The 19,415-nt window shown below is 38.5% G+C and overlaps 1 pseudogene; it reads right to left on the reverse strand.

Annotated features, from left to right (window-relative positions):
• Nucleotides 1-14,701: 14,701 nt before the first annotated feature.
• Nucleotides 14,702-15,473, reverse strand: LOC118842165 (annotated as a pseudogene).
• Nucleotides 15,474-19,415: the final 3,942 nt, after the last annotated feature.

Raw genomic sequence — 19,415 nt, forward strand, 5'->3', positions numbered from 1 at the left:
TAGTTTTATTATCTTCTTCTGAGTGTGTGATTTGACTTCCTTGTCACCATAGTAACTTTCTATAGTAAGAGGTTTTTTTTTTCCATTGTTTACTTATTTTCCCAGCCTATTACTTGACTTTTAACTTTTTGCTAAAGTAGGGCTCTGCTTCTAGGGTGGAAAGTGCATTTGTGCAGCTATTTTCAGAGATACTTCTTTGGACCTGTAAGTTTTCAGTTCATTTCAAGGTTTTATGATCATAGGAGAGGTGCTTACTACCCTCCTGGCCTGTGCTCTATTCTGTGAATGATCACAAGCATTCTTTTCTGCCCCAGAACTGTGAGCTACAAGCTACTGCAGCTACAAGCTCTGACTTGCTAGCATTCCTCCTCACCCTGGGACTGCCACCCAGGACTTCAACCCGAATCTGAGTACGGGCAAAGCAACAGAGTCCTGCCTCAGTGCTAGCAAAAAGACCCTTATAATCTCCTTCTGACCCATTGTTTAACCCCCTTAACATCTGTGAGCTGACAGCTTTGGAAGCAGCCACTGCCATTGCTGCTGCCACTGGTGATTCAGTCACTCCCAAGGCCTGCTCCTGGTTTGCTGGGGCCTGAGCTATTCTGGTGCAGTCTGTGGTAGACTGTGCTCCACTCTCAGTCAGGTGCAAAAAACCTTTCCTTCTGACTTTCTAAGTTGTCTTTGGTGTGTGTGGACTGAGAGATCTGGAAACCGCCATTGCTGCCAGTATTTCAGTCACCCTGAGACCTGCTCCAGGTTTCCTGAGGCTGGGTCTACACTGGCATCATCTGCACTGGACTGCACTCCTCTTTCACCCTGGTACAACAGATCTTTCCTGCTTACCTTCCAAGTTGTCTTGAGCCGGAAATTTGTTTCACTCTGTCTTTTTGTGGGTTCTGCTGCTCTAGAATTTTAAAGGTATTTGAAGGGGTTTGGGGGAGAGTTCAGGCAAGTCCCTACCTTTGCTCAGCCATCTTGCCTCTGCCTCCCCTGGTGCTTTTTTCTTAGGAAGCTCATTTATAGTATGTTCAATTTCTTTTTCTAAAATAGGTCTATTTATATATTCTATTTCATCTCTTCTGTTAATCTAGGCAATTTATATTTTTGTAAATATTCTTCCATTTTGTTCAAATTTTTGGTACTAGTGATTTGGTTTCCTTCTCTCTTTTTAAATCAAATTAACCAATTGTTTGACTATTTTATTTGTTTTTACATAATACCAACTCCCACTTTTATTTGTTAATTCAATGATTTTTTGCTCTCTATTTTTATTAATCTCACCTTTAATTTTTAGGATTTCCAATTTAGTGTTTAATTGAGGATTTCAAATTTGTTCTTTTTCTATTTTTTTTTAAATTACATACCTGCGATAGTAATTAAGGTGGGACTTTTTGCTGTTCACCTTTAATGATTCTGGCCTTTGTTTGAATGGGGCAGAAAAGGTGGGATGTTTTTGTATTTCTCAGCACTGAGACAATTGGGAGCCATTGATTTGTTTCTGATGTGATATTGGGGATGGGGAACTTCTCCACACCCAGCCTGGGTGAGGTCAAGGCCCTCTGGCCCTGAACAGGGTATATAAGAGCAAAGGTTAGTGTTCTTGCTCTGAGCTCTGAGCCACAGCAGGAGTGGTGTGTGACTCTGGGCCAGCTGTTCTAATGAGCTCCCTGGCTGTACACCCAGATGTTGAAAACTATGAATTGTATTTGGTCTGTAATTCAGGGTGCTGGCTTTTCCCGCCTGAGCTAGGTGGATCTTATTTGTATGCTGGATTAAAGTAAGATTGTTAACCCCTTAACATTGCTTTCCTTAAGTAAAGCAGATCAAAAGGACCTGTGTTGGCAGCTTTCTGTGCTAGTTGTTGGTGGATCTTACACCCCCACAGAAGCTACTAGCTGGATTGTTGATACAATACCCAATTCATTAGTCTGCTCTTTCTCTATTTTATTGATGTAAACATTTAGAGATATAAATTTTCTTCTAATTGCTGCTTTTATTATATCCCATAGGTTTTGATATGTTGTGTCACTATTATCATTCTCCTTAATGAACTTATTATTTCTATGATTTGTTCTTTAACCGACTCATTCAAGATTATCTTGTTTAATCTCCAATTAGTTTTTAATTTGTTTCCTTTGTCCCTTATTAAATATAATTGTATTGCATTATGATCTGAAAAGGATCCTTTTAATATTTCTGCTTTTTTTGCTTTTAATATAAAAATTCTATGTACTAATACATGGTCAGTCTTTGTAAAAGTACCACTGAGAAAGAGGTGTATTCTATTGCCATTAAATTCTCTCTAGAGAGCTATAACATCCAGTTTATCTAAAATTCTATTTACTCCTTTAACTTCTTTTTTATTTTTTTTGTTAGATTGATCTAATTCTGAGAAGGGAAGATTAAAGTCCCCTACTATTATAGTACTACTATCTACCTCTACCTGTAATTAGTTTAACTTTCCTTTTAAAAATTTAGATATTATAAGTTTTGGTGCATTTAGGTTCAATATTGATATTGCTTCATTGTCTATGGTACCTTTTTATCAAAATGTAGTTACTCTGTTTATCCCTCTTCATTAAATCTATCTTAGCCATGACTTTGTCCGAGATCATAATTGCTACCCCTGCCTTTTTTGCATGAGCTGAAGCATAATAAATTCTACTCCAACCCTCCATTTTAACTCCATGTGTAGCTTTCATTCTTAAATGTGTTTCTTGTAAACTACATATTGTTGGGTTCTGATTTTTAATACATTCTGCTACCCATTTCTGTTTTATGGGTGCATTCATCCCATTGACATTCAAAGTTATAACTGTGAACTTTCCTCCATCTTATGCTTACTCATTATTTTCCTTCATGGCCTCTCTTTTTCCCCTATCCTTGTTACCTTATTTTTTCCTTTTACCCTCTCATTCCTTATTTTACCCACTTCTCTAAAATTCCCTCCCTTATCTTCTCCCCACAGCCTCCTAAACTTAATCTATACCCTTCTAAAAGTCCCTTCCTTACCCTATCCCTCCATTTTCTCACCTCTCTAGAAGTTCAAAAGACTTGTAAACTTCTTCAGATGTTCACGTTATTTCCTCTTCAACCCAAATGAGAGTTAGGTTCCAACATTACCAGCTCTCCACCCTAACCTGTTTCCTGTGTATTAGTTCTTCCTTTTATGCTCCATTTTTATGAAATAATTGCTCCTTTTTACTTTTTCCTGCCCAATTTTGTTTTTTAGAATCATCCCACCATACACAACTGAGATGCAAACTTTCTTTCAAACTACCTTAATAATGATAACAATTTTAAGAATATTAATAACATTTTCATATATCATAAGGAAATCATTTTACCTTTATCAGTGCTTTAAATTATTCTTTAATGATTTCCTTACATTTCTTCTGGATCTTTTATATCAAATTTTCCATTAAGTTCTGGTCTTTTTGTTACAAATACCTAAAAGTCTTTCAGTTTATCAAATATTCATCTTTTTTTCATTCAGGATTGTATTCGACTTGGATGTAACCCCAGTTCCTTTGCTCTTTAATATATAATGTTCCCAATGTAGAAGCTGCTACATCTTTTAAAATCCTGACTGTTTTTCTTCAGAATTTAAATTTTTTTTTTCCCTTGTTGATTGCAAAATTTGCACTTTAACCCGGGAATTTTAAAACTTGGCTATGATATTCACAGGAACTTTTCAAAGGAGGTAGAGCACACACAAACACAAAGAGTTTTGATATAAAATGTATATGCAACTCAACAGAGAAATGGGAGAAAACATAGAGAAGGAGAATGGGAAATTAAGAAAGAGGGTAGATTTAGGGAGAGATTTGTCATAAACACAAAAAATAAACAAAATTTTTAAAATCCTGTAAGCTTAGGGGAAGAATCATGAATAGGGAATTTTAAAAAAGGTAGCAACCTGTAATTGAGATTTAGATGAAGGAATGAGAAGAGGGGCAGGGGAGCAAGAGCTGATTTGCGTCAATTACAGAGAATTGGTACTGAACAGTCTCCAGTTCAATCACCATCTTTTTCTTTGTAAAGAGGAAGGAGGAAACAAAGAAAGGAAAAGTTGATTGGTTGTTGTCCTTCATGCTCAAAGACGGCCAAAATGACATCACTATGTTGTGTCAAGGTATATTGTGGCTAACTGAGGCTGATCAAACCATATGAGCTCAAAGGGCTTTAACAAAGGTCAGGCACAAATAGTCCACATGAATATTTGGAAAGGAGATGTCTCTAAATTTGCATATCTCATGTTTTCTTTTGAGCTACTGCAATTTTACTTTGGTTGTGGAGCACAGCACCTTCTTCAACACAAATATGCCATGCTGGATGGTCTTGTGCTAGTGTCTCCTATGTCTCACAATTAATTCCAAAGTTCTTCGGAGAGACCTCGAGAGTGTCCTTGTATTGATTCTTCTCATCTCTCTGTGAGTGCTTGCCTTATGTGAGTTGTCTGTAAATAGTCTTTTAGGCAAATGTACATTTGTCATTCCAACAATGTGGCCAGCCCATCAGAGTTGTACTTTCAACAGTAGAGTTTAAATGCTTAGCAGTTCAGCTTGAGAAAGGACCTCAGTGTCCAGTACCTTATCCTGCCACGTGATCTTCAGAATTTTCCTAAGACAATTTAAATGAAATTAAATCTAATTTTCTGGCACGATGCTGGTATACTGTCCAGGTTTCACAAGCATACAACAATGAGGTCAACACAACAGCTCCATAGCAGACAGCCTAATACCTTTTCTCTTCCACACTTTATTTGGAACCTCCCAAACACTGAGCTAGCTTTGGCAATGAGTGTGTCAACCTCATCATCTATGTATACATCCCTGGAAAGTATATTGTCAAGGTAAGTGAACTTATCCACAGCATTCAAAATGCCTCCATTTGCTGTAATTGATGGTTCCATGTATAGACAGGGTGGTGGAAAACCTCTTTTTCTTTTCTTGGTGCTGACTATCAGGGCAAAATTAACACAAGCGGCACAATCAATCCTCTCTGTTGCATCTCAGCCTCAGAAGTTGCATAGAGTGCACAATCATCTGCAAACAAAAAGTCACACACCAGCTCTCCCTCCACTTTAGTCTTGGTTTGTAGCCTTTTCAAGTTAAATAATTTACCATCAGTGAGGTAGCTGACCTTGACCTATTTTTGTCCTCATTGAAGACGTCTGACAACATCACTGAAAACCTCATACTAAAAAATCATGGAAGCAAGCACACAGTCCTGCTTCACTCCATTGGTGACTAGGAAAGCATAAGAACATCATCCATTATTCAGAACCCAAGTAAGTATGCCATCGTGAAATGAAGTACAATACTAATGAACTTCTCTAGGGAATCAAATTTTGCCATGATCTTCCACAAGCCCTCACAACTGACAATATCAACAGCCTTGGTCATATCAACAAACATTGTGTACAGACCTCTGTTCTGCTTCTTGCATTTCTCCTAGAGTTGTCAAGCAGAAAACACCATATCAAGCATTCCTCAGCCCTTTTTGAAGCCACTCTGGCTCTTAGGTAGAAGAGTATCCTCCAGATGAAGGATCAGTCTATTAAGGGCTCTGTAAACAATATTGCCAGCAATTACTAAGACATCCCCCCCTCCCCATGATTGTCACAGAACAACCTATTTCCTTTTCTTTTTGAGAGATGGACAATGGAGGCATCTTTGAGTTCCTGGAGGATAACCTCCTTTTGCCATATAACCTGGAAGATTTCAGTCACCTTTTGTATGAGCAATGAACCCCCCTCACCTGGTGAATCTCAGCTGGAATAGAATCAGTATCAGATGCTTTGCCACACAAGAAGAACCAAATGGCTTTCAAAGCCCCTTCTTCAGTTGGAAATTTGACTAGAGAAGAATTAACTTCAACCTGAGGTACATGGTCAGTGGCTTCAGAATTTGTCGATAATAGTCTTTTGAGAACTCTATGGAAGTGTTCAGCCCATCTCTCCAGGATCATGTCCTTATCACTAATGAATGTGGCTACATCAGTGCTGAATAGTTGAGATGCACCATAAGTCTTTGACCCATAAATAGCCATCAGGGCATCATAAGTACTTTAGTGTTACTATCAGTGTGAAACTGAATTTCATCTGCCTTTTCACTGAGCCAAGAATCTTGTATCTCTATAAGCTTCACCTGTGCTTTACTTTTGATGGAGTTAGATGCTGCCTTCTTAGAAATGGATGAACTATCCTGCTGGTAAATCCTCTGGAGTTCTCATTTTTCATTTTCAGTAGCTTCTGAACTTCCCCATAATTTTTCCCAACTAATCTTGGTGTTTGCAAGTGTTCTGGCCCAGATAAGTAAATGCAGGGCTGTATACTAAATTGCTGAAAGCTGCCCACTCCTTTTCTGCTCCACTATTGCCAACCATGTGTTGGATCAGCTTTCCCTCCAAGTCAGTAACAAACTTGCACAGAGAAGCATTCTAATCTGTTGACATTAAGTCTCCCAGTAACTGTCTTGCCTTGGGGCAGCCACTTTTGTTGAATGCAAATGTTTAGCTTGGAGAGGATGAGTCTATGACCAGTCAGACACTCTGTGCCAACAGCACCTTTATTACTCTCACATACTGTCTTGTCTCTTCCCCTTACAATACTATAGTCTTTAAATGCCAATGTTTGCTGTGAGGGGGCATCCACAAAGTTTTATTGTGTTTAGGTAAATGGAAGACTGTGTTGGTGATGAGAAGGTCATGAGTTGCACAAGTCTTCAGTAGTAACTTGCTGTTGCTCTTTCTGATTCCATTTCTCCCAAGGACTCCCTACTATGTCTGATAGTCTGTGCCTACTCTAGTATTAAAGTCACCTAGAATTACAAGTTTGTCCTCTTTCAGCACGTTGATGATAAGGCTCTCCAAGATAAGAGATTTTTCATAAGATTTTTCTTTGACATCATCGGGGTTTGTCATGGTGGGAGCATATAGACTAATGGTGGTGACATGGCACTTTCCTCCAAGTGGCAACTGCATTATCATGAGCCTGTGGTTCACTCCTTTTGGGAGACATGCAAGCTTGTTGACTAGATTAGTTTAGATTGCAAAACCTAAACCAGCTTCATGGTTCTCCTCATCACTGTAGCCACTCCAGAAAAATGAGTCTCTAGCTCTGACTTTGGTAAACTGGCCTTCATTCGCCAGCCTTGTTTCACTCAGGGCTGCTATTTAGATGTGATACCTATTGAATTCTCTTGCAACAAAAACTTTTCATTTTCAGATCTATTAGATTTTGTGTTGTCCATAAGTGTGCACACATTCCACATACCAAGATGAGTGGAATCATCTTGCAAAAGTTTTTTGTAAATGTTTTTATGTTTTAATTGCAGGGTAGAATCTGAGCAGGCTGAGGTTAGGTGAAGCAGACAATATTTAAGTTATCTTTTTTAGCCTTTTCCTCATTCAAAGAGGTGAGCAATGCCATTCTTTTTTTAATTTAATTTTTTTTTATTTTTAGTTTACAACATTCAGTTCTACATAATTTTGAGTTCCAGATTTTCTTCCCTCCCTCCCCCCTCCCTCCCCAAGACGGCATGGAATCACATATAGCGCATTGAATTAATTTACACACTAGTCATGTTATGGAGAAGAACTGTGATCAATGAAATGAAGAAACAGGACCAAAAAAAAAAACCAACCCAAAAACAAAAACAAAAGAGAGAAAAAGAGAAAAAAAAAAGGGGAAAAAAAGGCTGGCATGAAGTGTGCCTCAATCTGCATTCATACTTCATAGTTCTTTCTCTGGATGTAGATAGCATTCTCCATCGTGAGTCCTTTGGAGTTGTCTTTGAACCTTGTGCTGCTGAGAAGAGTGAAGTCTGTCAGGGTTGGTCCTCACAGAATCCTTATATCTGTGGTTGTGTATAATGTTCTCCTGGCTCTGCTCCACTCACTCAGCATTATGTCGTGTAGGTTTTTCCAGGTTGTTATGAAGTCTGTATCATCCCCATTTCTTATAGCACAATAGTGTTCCATTGCCTTCATATACCACAGCTTGTTCAGCCATTCCCCAATTGATGGGCATCCCACTGATTTCCAATTCTTAGCTACCACAAAAAGAGCCGCTATAAATATTTTTGTGCATATGGGTCCTTTTCCCACTTGTGTGATTTCTTTGGGATACAACCCTAGAAGTGGTATTGCTGGGTCAAAAGGTATGAACATTTTTATAGCCCTTTGGGCATAGTTCTAAATTGCTCTCCAAAATGGCTGGATCAGCTCACAACTCCATCAGCAATGTAACAATGTTCCCATTTTCCCACATCCTGTCCAGCATTTATCATTTTCCTGTTTTGTTATTTTAGCCAATCTGACAGGAGAGATGTGGTATCTAAGAGTTGTTTTGATTTGCATTTCTCTAATAAGTAGTGATTTAGAGCATTTTTTCATATGCCTATAGATATCTTTAATTTCTTCCTCTGAGAACTGCCTGTTCATATCCTTTGACCATTTCTCAATTGGGGAATGCCTTGTGTTCCTATATATTTCACTCAGTTCCCTGTATATTTTAGAAATGAGACCTTTATCAGAGACACTAGTTTTAAAGATTTTCTCCCAATTTTCTGCTTCCCTCCTAATTTTTGTTGCATTGGCTTTTTTTGTACAAAAACATTTCAATTTAGCATAATCAAAATTGTCCATTTTGCATTTTGTCATGCTCTCTATCTCTTGTTGGGTCATGAATTCTTTTCTTTTCTATAAATCTGGTAAGTAAACTATTCCTTGCTCTCCCAAATTACTTATAGTACCAGCCTTTACTCCTAAATTATGAATGCATTTTGACTTTATTTTGGTATATGGTATAAGATATTGGTCTATGCCCAGTTTGTGCCTTACCATTTTCCAATTTTCCCAACAGTTTTTGTGAAATAGTGAATTCTTAGCCCAGAAGCTGGCCTCTTTGGGTTTATCAAAGAGTAGATTGCTATAGTTGTTAACTTCTCCATCTTGCATTCCTATCCTTTTCCACTGATCCACAACTCTGTTTCTTAGCCAGTACCAGGTAGTTTTGATGACTGCTGCTCTATAGTACAGTTTAATATCTGGTATGGCTAGGCCACCTTCTCTAGCATTTCTTTTCATTAATACCTTAGATATTCTAGACCTCTTGTTTTTCCAGATGAATTTTGTTATTATTTTGTCCAGCTCAGTAAAATAATTTTTTGGTAGTTCAATTGGTATGGCACTGAGTAGATAGATTAATTTAGGTAAAATTGTCATTGTTATTATATTAGCTTGGCCTAACCATGAGCAACTGATATTTTTCCATTTATTTAGATCTGACTTTATTCACGTGAAAAGTGTTTCATAATTATGTTCATATAGGCCCTGGGTTTGTCTTGGCAGATTGACTCCCAAATATTTTCTAGTGTCTACAGTAACTTTGAATGCAATTTCTCTTTCTATCTCTTGCTATTGGGCTTTGTTAGTAATGTATAGGAATGCTGAGGATTTATGTGGGTTTATTTTATATCCTTCAACTTTGCTAAAGTTGTTTATTATTTCAAGTAGTTTTTTACTTGATTCTCTAGGATTCTTTAAGTAAATCATCATATCATCTGCAAAAAGTGATAATTTAGCTTCTTCTTTTCCTATTCTAATTCCTTCAATTTCTTTTTCTTCTGTTATTGCTACAGCTAATGTTTCTAGTACCAAATTGAATAGTAGGGGTGATAATGGACATCCTTGTTTCACCCCTGATCTTATTGGGAATGCATCTAGCTTATCCCCATTACATATAATGCTTGTTGATGGCTTTAGGTAGATGCTATTTATAATTTTAAGGAAGGCTCCATTTATTCCTATACTTTCTAGTGTTTTTAATAGGAATGGGTGTTGTATTTTGTCAAAGGCTTTTTCTGCATCTATTGAGATGATCATATGGTTTCTGCTAGTTTTGTTGTTGATATGGTCAATTATGCTAATAGTTTTCCTAATATTGAACCAGTCTTGCATTCCTGGAATAAATCCTACCTGGTCATAGTATATTATTCTTGTGATAAGTTGCTGCAATCTTTTTGCTAATATTTTATTTAAAATTTTTCATCAATATTCATTAGGGAAATGGGTCTATAATTTTCTTTCTCTGTTTTGACTCTACCTGGTTTGGGTATTACTATCATATTTGTGTCATAAAAAGAATTTGGTAGGACTACTTCTTCACCTATTTTCCCAAATAGTCTACAAAGTTTAGGAATTAGTTGTTCTTTAAATGTTTGATAGAATTCACATGTAAAACCATCTGGCCCTGGAGATTTTTTCCTAGGGAGTTCATTGATGGCTTGCTTAATTTCTTTTTCTGAGATGGGGTTATTTAGAAACTTTACTTCCTTTTCTGTTAACCTGGGCAATTTATGTTTTTGTAGATATTCATCCATATCTCTAAGGTTGTCAAATTTATGGGCATACAATTGGGCAAAATAATTCCTAATTATTGTTTTGATTTCCTCTTCATTAGAGGTGACCTCACCCTTTTCATTTTTGATACTGGTAATTTGATTTTCTTCTTTCTTTTTTTAATCAAATTGACCAAAGGTTTATCAATTTTATTGTTTTTTTTTTCATAAAACCAGCTCTTTGTTTTATTTATTAATTCAATAGTTTTCTTGGTTTCAATTTTGTTAATCTCTCCTTTGATTTTCAGTATTTCTAATTTGGTATTTAATTAGGGATTTTCAATTTGCTCTTTTTCTAGTTTTTTCAGCTGTATGCCCAGATCATTGATCTCCTTTTTACCTATATTATTCATGTAAGCATTTAGGGATATAAAACTTCCCCTAAGAACTGCTTTTGCTGCATCCCATAAGTTTTGGTATGTTGTTTCATTATTGTCATTCTCTTGAATGAAGTTATTAATTCTTTCTCTGATTTGTTCTTTGGCCCACTCATTCTTTAGAATTAGATTATTTAGTTTCCAATTAATTTTTAGCTTATTTTTCCATGGCTCTTTGTTCCAAATAATTCTTATTGCATCATGATCTGAAAAGTATGCTTTGACTACTTCTGCCTTTCTGCACCGGATTGTGAGGTTTTTATGCCCTAGTACATGGTCAATTTTTGAGTATGTGCCATGTAATGCTGAGAAGAAAGTATATTCCTTTTTATCCCCATTCAGTTTTCTCCAGAGGTCTATCATATCTACCTTTTCTAAAATTCTGTTTACCTCCTTAACTTCTTTCTTATTTATTTTGAGGTTAGATTTATCAAGTTCAGAAAGGGGGAGGTTGAGGTCTCCCAATATTATAGTTTTGCTGTCTATTTCTTCCTGTAACTCCCTTAACCTCTCCTCTAAGAATTTGCATGCCATACCACTTGGTGCATAAATGTTAAACAATGATATTGCTTCATTGTTTATGGTGCCTTTTAGCAGGATGTAATGTCCTTCCTTATCTCTTTTAATTAAATCTATCTTTACTTTTGCTTTGTCTGAGATTAGGATTGCTACGCCTGCTTTTTTTACTTTAGCTGAGACGCAATATATTTTACTCCAGCCTTTTACCTTTACCCTGTGTGTATCCCCCTGTTTCAAATGTGTTTCTTGTAAACAGCATATTGTAGGTTTATGGTTTTTAATCCATTTTGCTATCTGCTTCTGTTTTATGGGAGAGTTCATCCCATTCACATTCACAGTTATAATTTCTATCTGTGTCTTTTTCTCCATCCTATTTCCCCCCGTTTATGCTTTTATTTCTCCCTTTCCCCTTCCCCTCCTCAACAAAGTTTTGCTTTTGACCGCCACCTTCCTCAGTTTACCCTCCCTCTTTATTCCCCTCCCTTATCTTACCGTTTTCCACTTGTTACTTCTCCCCTCCTTTCTAACCACCCCTCTCCCTTTTTTCCCCCTTTCCCCTCCTACTTCCTGTAGGACAAGTTATATTTCTATACTTATCAGGGTATGTTATTCCCTTCTTGAACCAGATCAGATGACAGTAAAGCTCAAATACTGCTCTTCTCCCTCCCTTCTTTCCCTCTACTATAATATGTTTTTGTGCCTCTTCATTTGGTGTAATTTACCCTTTTCGGCTACCTCCTTGCCTCTTCTCTCATGGCCCTCCCTTTACATCTCTTACTTATGTTTTTTTTATCCTTATATCAGTCATTTTATACAGGCATTCACAATCTATGTGTATCCCTTTCAATTGTCATAATAGCTGTACTATTCTCAAGACTGACATATATATGTGTATATATATATATATATATATATATATATATATATATATATATATATATATATATATATATAAAACATACATAAGATGATATAATCCTATACAAAGATGCAAATAATTTGCCCTTATTGATTAATAAGGTTTCTGGGGGTTTTCCCCATTTACCTTTTTATGTCTCTCTTGAGTTTTGTATTTGGAGATCAAATTTTCCATTGAGTTCTGGTCTTTTCATCAGGAAGGTCTGGAATTCCCTTATTTCATTGAATGTCCATCGCCTTGCCTGAAAAATCATGCTTAGTTTTGCTGGGTAGTTGATCCTTGGTTGTAGTCCCAGCTCCTTTGCCCTTCGGAATATCATATTCCAATTTCTCCTGTCTTTTAATGTGGAAGCTGAGAGATCCTGCGTGATCCTGACTGTAGTTCCATGGTATTTGAATTGTTTCTTTTTAGCTGCTTGCAGTATTTTCTCTTTGACTTTGTAGTTCTGAAATTTGGCTATAATATTTCTTGGTGTTTTCCAGTTTGGGATCTCTTGCAGGGGGTGATCAGTGAATTCTTTCAATGACTATTTTGCCCTCTGGTTCTAGGCCCTCTGGGCAGTTGTCTTTGATAATTTCTTCGAAGATACTGTCAAGGCTCTTTTTTTCATCGTGGATTTCAGGTAGACCAATACCTCTTAAATTGTCTCTCCTGGATCTATTTTCCAGGTCTGTTGTTTTCCAAATCAGTTATTTCACATTTTTTTCTATTTTTTCATTCTTTACATTTTGTTTTATTTCTTCTTGGTGCCTCCTAGATTCATTAGCTTCCACTTGCTCAACTCTAGTTTTTAATGAGTTAGTGTTTTCATTTTGCTTTTGAGTCTCCTTTTCCAATTGGTTGATTTTACCTCTCAGGGTGTCATTTTCTCTCTTTAGATTCTGAATCTCCATAGCCATTTCACCAGTCTTATTCTTTAGGGACTTGATTTCATCAGTGGATTTTTTTCCATATTTTCTTTTAGCTCCCTAATTTGGTTTTTAAAATCCTCCTTTAGCTCTTCCAGCAATGCTTTTGGGGCTGCAGACCAGTTCACATTACCTTTTGAGGTATCAGATGTATCTATAGTGTCATTGCTGTCCTCTTCCAAATTTGTATTTTGATCCTGCCTGTCTCCACAAAAAGAATCAATGGCCCTTGGGTTTTTTTGTGTTCATCTTCATGTTGGTTAGCCTTTTCCTGGCTTTAAGACAAATTTCTGCCTTTGGCGCTGAGGGCTCTCTGTCCCAGCTTTCCTTCAGTTTCCTGAGGTGTGGGGGAGGGGTCTGGCTCCCTGATGTCTCTTTCCCTAGGGGTGCTCTCCAGCACTCTCACTCTTTAGCAATGGTCTCAGCTGTTTGTTGTTTGAGCTGGGTGTCTGGCACTTCCCCTGGGAGAGCCAGAGTACGTCTGGGCTCCTGGTGTCAACCCCTGCTCGCTTTGCCCCTCTGGTACTCGGCCACTGAAGCCCCACTTCTATCTCCTCTGTTCCAGCATTTTTGTTTTTTTTTTCCCAAGGAATTCTCTGGGTGAAGGGGGGAGGGATTAGAGCCATCTACCTGGCCATTATGTCTCCCGGAAGTTCAAGAAGCGTTTCATACCTTCAGGCTGCAAGCCTCAGGAGTCTGCATGTCACGGTTGGTGGTGTTGCACTGCCTCTTGTCGCCTCCACAGAGTGCCATCCTGTGTTGGGAGGCCTGGGGATCTCCACTGGTTTCGGGTGCCCAGTCCCAGCCCATCTCCCATGTGGGCCTCCCAGCCGGTCTGGAGTAGCTCTGCACGCTGAGCACATCCAAGCCTACAGATTCGTGCAGTCAGCCTTTCAGGCTCTCCCAGCTTGGAAATTTGCCCCACTCAGACTGCTCTCAGTTTCTAACTCTCCCAAATCTGCTCAAACTCACTTTTTCATAGGAATCCAACAGACCTTGTGAGAGAGCTCCGGTAAGATGTTGCTTTCATGCGGCCATCTTGGCTCCACCCCTGTATATAATCTCAAGCAATGCCATTCTTAAAAAAGACTGCTCAGGCACCCAGGGGTGAATCCCACTGCTGCTTCAGTCTAATGAGAAGAGGGCCCTATGGCCTGGGCCACCTATGTTCAGGGTTGTGACTACAGCTCCAGTGTATCCACATCTGCTTAGTCATCACTTGCCCATTACCACAAGACTTTGAGGCAGGTAAAAATGGTAAAATGACATTGGGATGTCTTTTGACTCACATATAAATTGGATTTAAGTGAAGCAGAGTTCCACAAAGTCACAGGCTTCTATCTCTTCCAGAGTCACCTGAGTGCAGTAGCAAGACAAAAGTAAAGATGACTGGCCATGGCTTAGGATGCAGTGGATTACCTTGGAGTCTTCTATGGCTAACCAAGCTATACTGTCTTCAGGGCCACTGGAACAAATTGTTCTCATCCACCCAATCCACCAGGGGAAGTATTCACATGCTTGGGGTAGACACCCTACTAATTCATTGACAAGTTTGAGTCCGCTCAATTATCCTCAACTGATATTAATGCCTTACTCAATAAAGTGGCACACAGATCAGGCATCCTTGTTGCTGTCTCCACTGGCAGAGCCTTGGTATGCCATGTCAAAAAAGGCTCAAGACAAGGGTTGATCCCTGTGGGGTTATGAGGATGGGCATACAGGAGGATGACACTCTGTTCTGAGATTTTTGAAATGTCTTCCATGATTCCCATGAAATCAAAGCCCTAAGTCTTGGGGTCATAGTAGCAATGGGTATTTAACTTCATGCCAGTACCCCTAAAGATGTGATTTCCCCAGGATGATTTGGGAAGATGGACATCCTGGCTCAATTTAAAAAACTGTTGAAGAAAACGAGCTCCCTCTTTCAACCCTCCATTTCTAGAAATGGTCTGTACCGTGATATTTTGGCCATTTTTCAGCTTTTTATTTTCACCTAGCACCAGCTCTGTCTGTACTTTGCAAAATTCAGCTGATCCTACAATAGGCCAGCACTCTTTATCTAAGCCTTACTAACTCTTGGAAGAACATAAGCCTTCTCATTATCATCTTGATAGGCCCCAACTCCCAGATTCATCTGCTTCCTATTAGTGTCCTTCTTAAATGCTTCTGTAGCTCTCAGGATAGGATGGGGATGGTCCGTTTCTACATAGGTCTACCAGGAGCTTGTGGCAACAGCATCAGTGCCCAGGCTTAAGTAGAAGGGAGTGGTTCCAGACAGCACATGGTAGGAATATTCAGGGCTGCTGACTAGCATGTGGGAGGATGCAAGCACATCACCCTCCATTCCTTATTTTTACATCTTACAGTTTTTCAGGATCTCACTCTTTTTCAATGAATTTACACACATGTGACCGCTTTCACAATCCTCTTCTGAGATTATTTTCAGATGGAGAAACTGAGGCCCATAGAACAAAAAGTATTTACTTGAGATCACTCCTTTAACTGGAGGGGGAATGTTGTTAATCTCAAGCCAAACTTACCCCAAAGTGGAGGTTGGATGGTGACCACAGAAAGCAGACCTTTGCCATCCCTGCCTCAAGGCAATGTGAGAACAAATCTCTATAGGTCATGGGGAGAGCCAGAAATGACAATGCTTAATGCCTATTACCTAAAGGAACTTCATACTCATCTCTAACAACTAGTTCACACTGCCAAGGAGGATTAGAAACTAACAGGAAGAGGAATAGAAGATAAAGGAGTAATGACTCCAAGGAGGGTTAGAAAGATGCTGGAAAATCCCCTTAAAAGGCCAAAGGATTATGTCCACAGATAGAACCACATTCTGAGGGTCCACAGGCCCATGGTTGCTGCATTTGGATTGAAATCTCTCAGTAGCAGCTAAGAGGGGCCTGTTCTGAGTGTGTCTATAACCTGTCTGTCACAGACTGTGCTGGCCTTGAACAACCTTCTGGCCCCTATCCTTGACAGTACCTTTTGATGGTACCATCCCTAATCTGCTTAATCATATATATTGTAAAATTTTTAAAAACTGGAAGAAACCTTAGAGACAATCTCTTCCAAATCCTTCATTTTATAGAGCAGGAAACTGAGAATTAAAGAAGTGAAGTGAGTATGGACTAAGATCACAAATTCTAAGTAGCTGAGCCTAGGCTAGGATGCATACCTTCTGACTCTAATGCCAGTATCCTTTCCACAAGAGCAGGATATGCTTAAAAAGAATGTCTTAAAGAGGGAAACCCTAAACAACCCACAAACCAGAATGTAATGGAAAGATCAGCAGGATTTGGAGTCAAATGACCTAGGTTCAAGCCTTTGCTCAGTTATTTACTATATATGCGACTGTGGTCAAATCCACTTCTTTTTTCCTCAAATTCTGCATCTATAAAATGAGAGGAGGTAGGACCGCATGATAGCAAAGGTCTTGGACAGCTCTAAATTTATGAGCCATGGTCTTCTCATGGTATGAAAGCTTCAGAAGCTCCTTATTTCCTGCAGGATGAACTATAAATCCTTCTGCTTGCCATTTAACACCCTCCAGAAACTGACTGCAACCTTCCTTTTCAGATTTCTTGCATATTACTCCTCCTTGTTTACAAAAATAGAGTAACAGCTGGTCCTTAGACATAGCATTTCATCTCTTTCTTCAAACTTGTACCAGTCTTGTTCCTAGAATGTTCTCATAAAAAATAATTATCTTTCTTCCAGGCTCAGGTCAGTACCTAAAAACTTTCCCTATTCCTTCCAATTGTGAGTACTCTCCTTCCTCAAATAATTTAGTATTTACTTGTATGTCTACCTGTTTTATTTCCTGAGAGAATGTAAACTCCCTGAGGAAAGGAAATGCCTTTTTTCTTTTTTTTCTATACCTCTAGCTCTCAACACAGGGCCTTGAATAAGGTAGATGCATAATAAATCTATGTGCAATTGAATTGAAGTGAATGCCGCCGAGTATAAACCATGGATGTTCTCAATGTACTCCAAAGTCTTCAAGCACAAACTCAATAACAGCCTCTTTGTTGCTTATGACAAGTCTAGATAAGTCTGGAGAGAGCCTTGTCCAAAAGGATGACCACCAGAGGATAACATTTCTCAGCCTTTACATCTCTTAAAGACACTCAAGACTCTCTCTCTCTCTCAGACCTGCACTGATGATATCTCAGGTCCTTGATAGACTGGCGATTGAAAAAGTGCTTTGCTCCTAATAACCCTATAGAGCAAGCAACACAAGTGATATGGAGACGGAAGTGTGGTGTCATAGAAAGGATCTTCGTGTCAGAAGCCCTAAGGAGGATTCTGGGACTGCTGATTGACTTATATAACCTTAGGCAAGAAGTCACTTCTTCTCTATGGTGAGTCAGTCAATAAACACAATAAACATTTATTAAGCACCTACTATGTGCCAGGCACTGTGCTAAGTGGTGAGCCTTCATTCCTCAACTGTAACTATGGGCCTTAGTTTTCACATCTGTAAAATAAGAATGTTTCATTTGATGACCTTTAAGGGTCCACCCAGCTCTAAATCCTATGGCCCCATTATAACCAATTATAAATGAGGAAACAGATGTGGAGGTGGCAAAGTGAAATGCCCACAGTCATACAACTCAGACAGTTCAGAATCAACCTTCAACCCCACATCTTGCTCTAAGTGCCATGTTCTATCACCCTGGCTCTCATAGTCCATTAATAAGTTCCACCATCTTACCCCACAGCATGGTAGATGCTCTTTCATTGTTGTTCTATTCTTCTGCTTATTCTCTTACCTGCTAGGTTTTCCCTCCCCTTCTCATGTGACCCTCTGTCTTGATCTAAAGCCTATTCAAACCCCAATCTTGTTTTTCTTTAATTATTTTGGTAAGAGGTAAATAGTGATCAGATAACTGAGCATAGTTGACTTTTTAAGTCCATGGTAAAATTCATTGGGTGCAGCAGGGAATTCTACTGTCTGCCAGTCTCTAAGACAAAGAAGGAATTGTTTTCGATGAGTGTGTTTGTGTTGTTGGTACTCATTTAGATGACTTCACTAGACTCCTGGGCCAGTGTCCTCTCCACTGTGGTCAGTCACAGCCTCTCTTGTGCTGAGGGAAGGAAAAGGCACTCATCAGCATGCCCTTTTAGGAGACAGACATTTGAAGGAGCCACACAAAGGACATCTTCTAATTCAGACAACAACCCTGCTATTTGTCCAAAGTTTGAAGATACCAAAGAGCACAGGGGATTAAGAATCAAGGAATTCTTCCAGTCTCCATGCAAAGCATTTAATCTCTCTCACTGAGCCTCAGGTTTTTTTCAATCTGAAGAAACAGAGATATTACATTTTGGAGTCACTCAGCTAAATTGTTATAAGGGAAGCGCTTTATAAATTTTTATGTGCTATTGAAATATTTGTTATTATTTTTGACTCTTCTTTTCTCTTCCTCCCTCAGTTGCTTACCACACTCTTTCAAGTACATTTCTGCATCATTTTTCTACTCCTGACTATTCCCATAGCCACCACCATAGGATGGGCCCTCGTCATTACTCTCCACATGAACAACCGTCTTTCTTTTTAAAAAAAAAAGTTTTATCGGTTCCTTTTCTCATTAATACCCCTCAGCCACCAAATGGAATTGTCCCTTGTTCCCAGTAAAACCAGTTAATAAAACAAAAAAAAACCTGCATCTGAGAATGTAAGCAATATCTGGCCCCTATGGACTTCCAATTCTGCATTGAGAGGTAGGAAGTATGCTTTCTTTTCTATTCTCTGGAATTGATTAGTTATTATAATTACTCAGGTTCCACTTCCTTTTGTGTTCTTCATAATGACGTTATTATCATCATGGTCCATATTGTTCTTCTGGTTCTTATTTCATCCAATATGTGCATATGTGTACATATATGTATACATATATGTACATATGTGTGTGTACGTTTCAAGTGTTTCTTGAAAATCATCATGGTGATGATTTCATGCTGTACAGTCAAATTCTTTTACATTCCCATAGAGCCTACTTTTTTCATCTGGTTCCCAAATCAATGGAATCCACTTTTTCCCCTCTACTTTTTCACTATCACAGAAAGTATTGTTGGGAATACATTAGTATATTAAAGCTTTTTTTTCTCCCTTTGACCTTTTGGAGGCATGATCACACTAATGAGATAACTGAGTCAAAATATATGAACAGGTTAGCCACTTTCACACTTAATTCCAACATGCTTTATAGAAAATTTTGAATCAACATAATCAAAGGTATCTTTTTGTGTCTATCTTCCCACAGTCCCTTCAAAA

Source organism: Trichosurus vulpecula, chromosome 3, assembly GCF_011100635.1.
Source record: "Trichosurus vulpecula isolate mTriVul1 chromosome 3, mTriVul1.pri, whole genome shotgun sequence".
Classification (NCBI taxonomy): Eukaryota; Metazoa; Chordata; class Mammalia; order Diprotodontia; family Phalangeridae; genus Trichosurus; species Trichosurus vulpecula.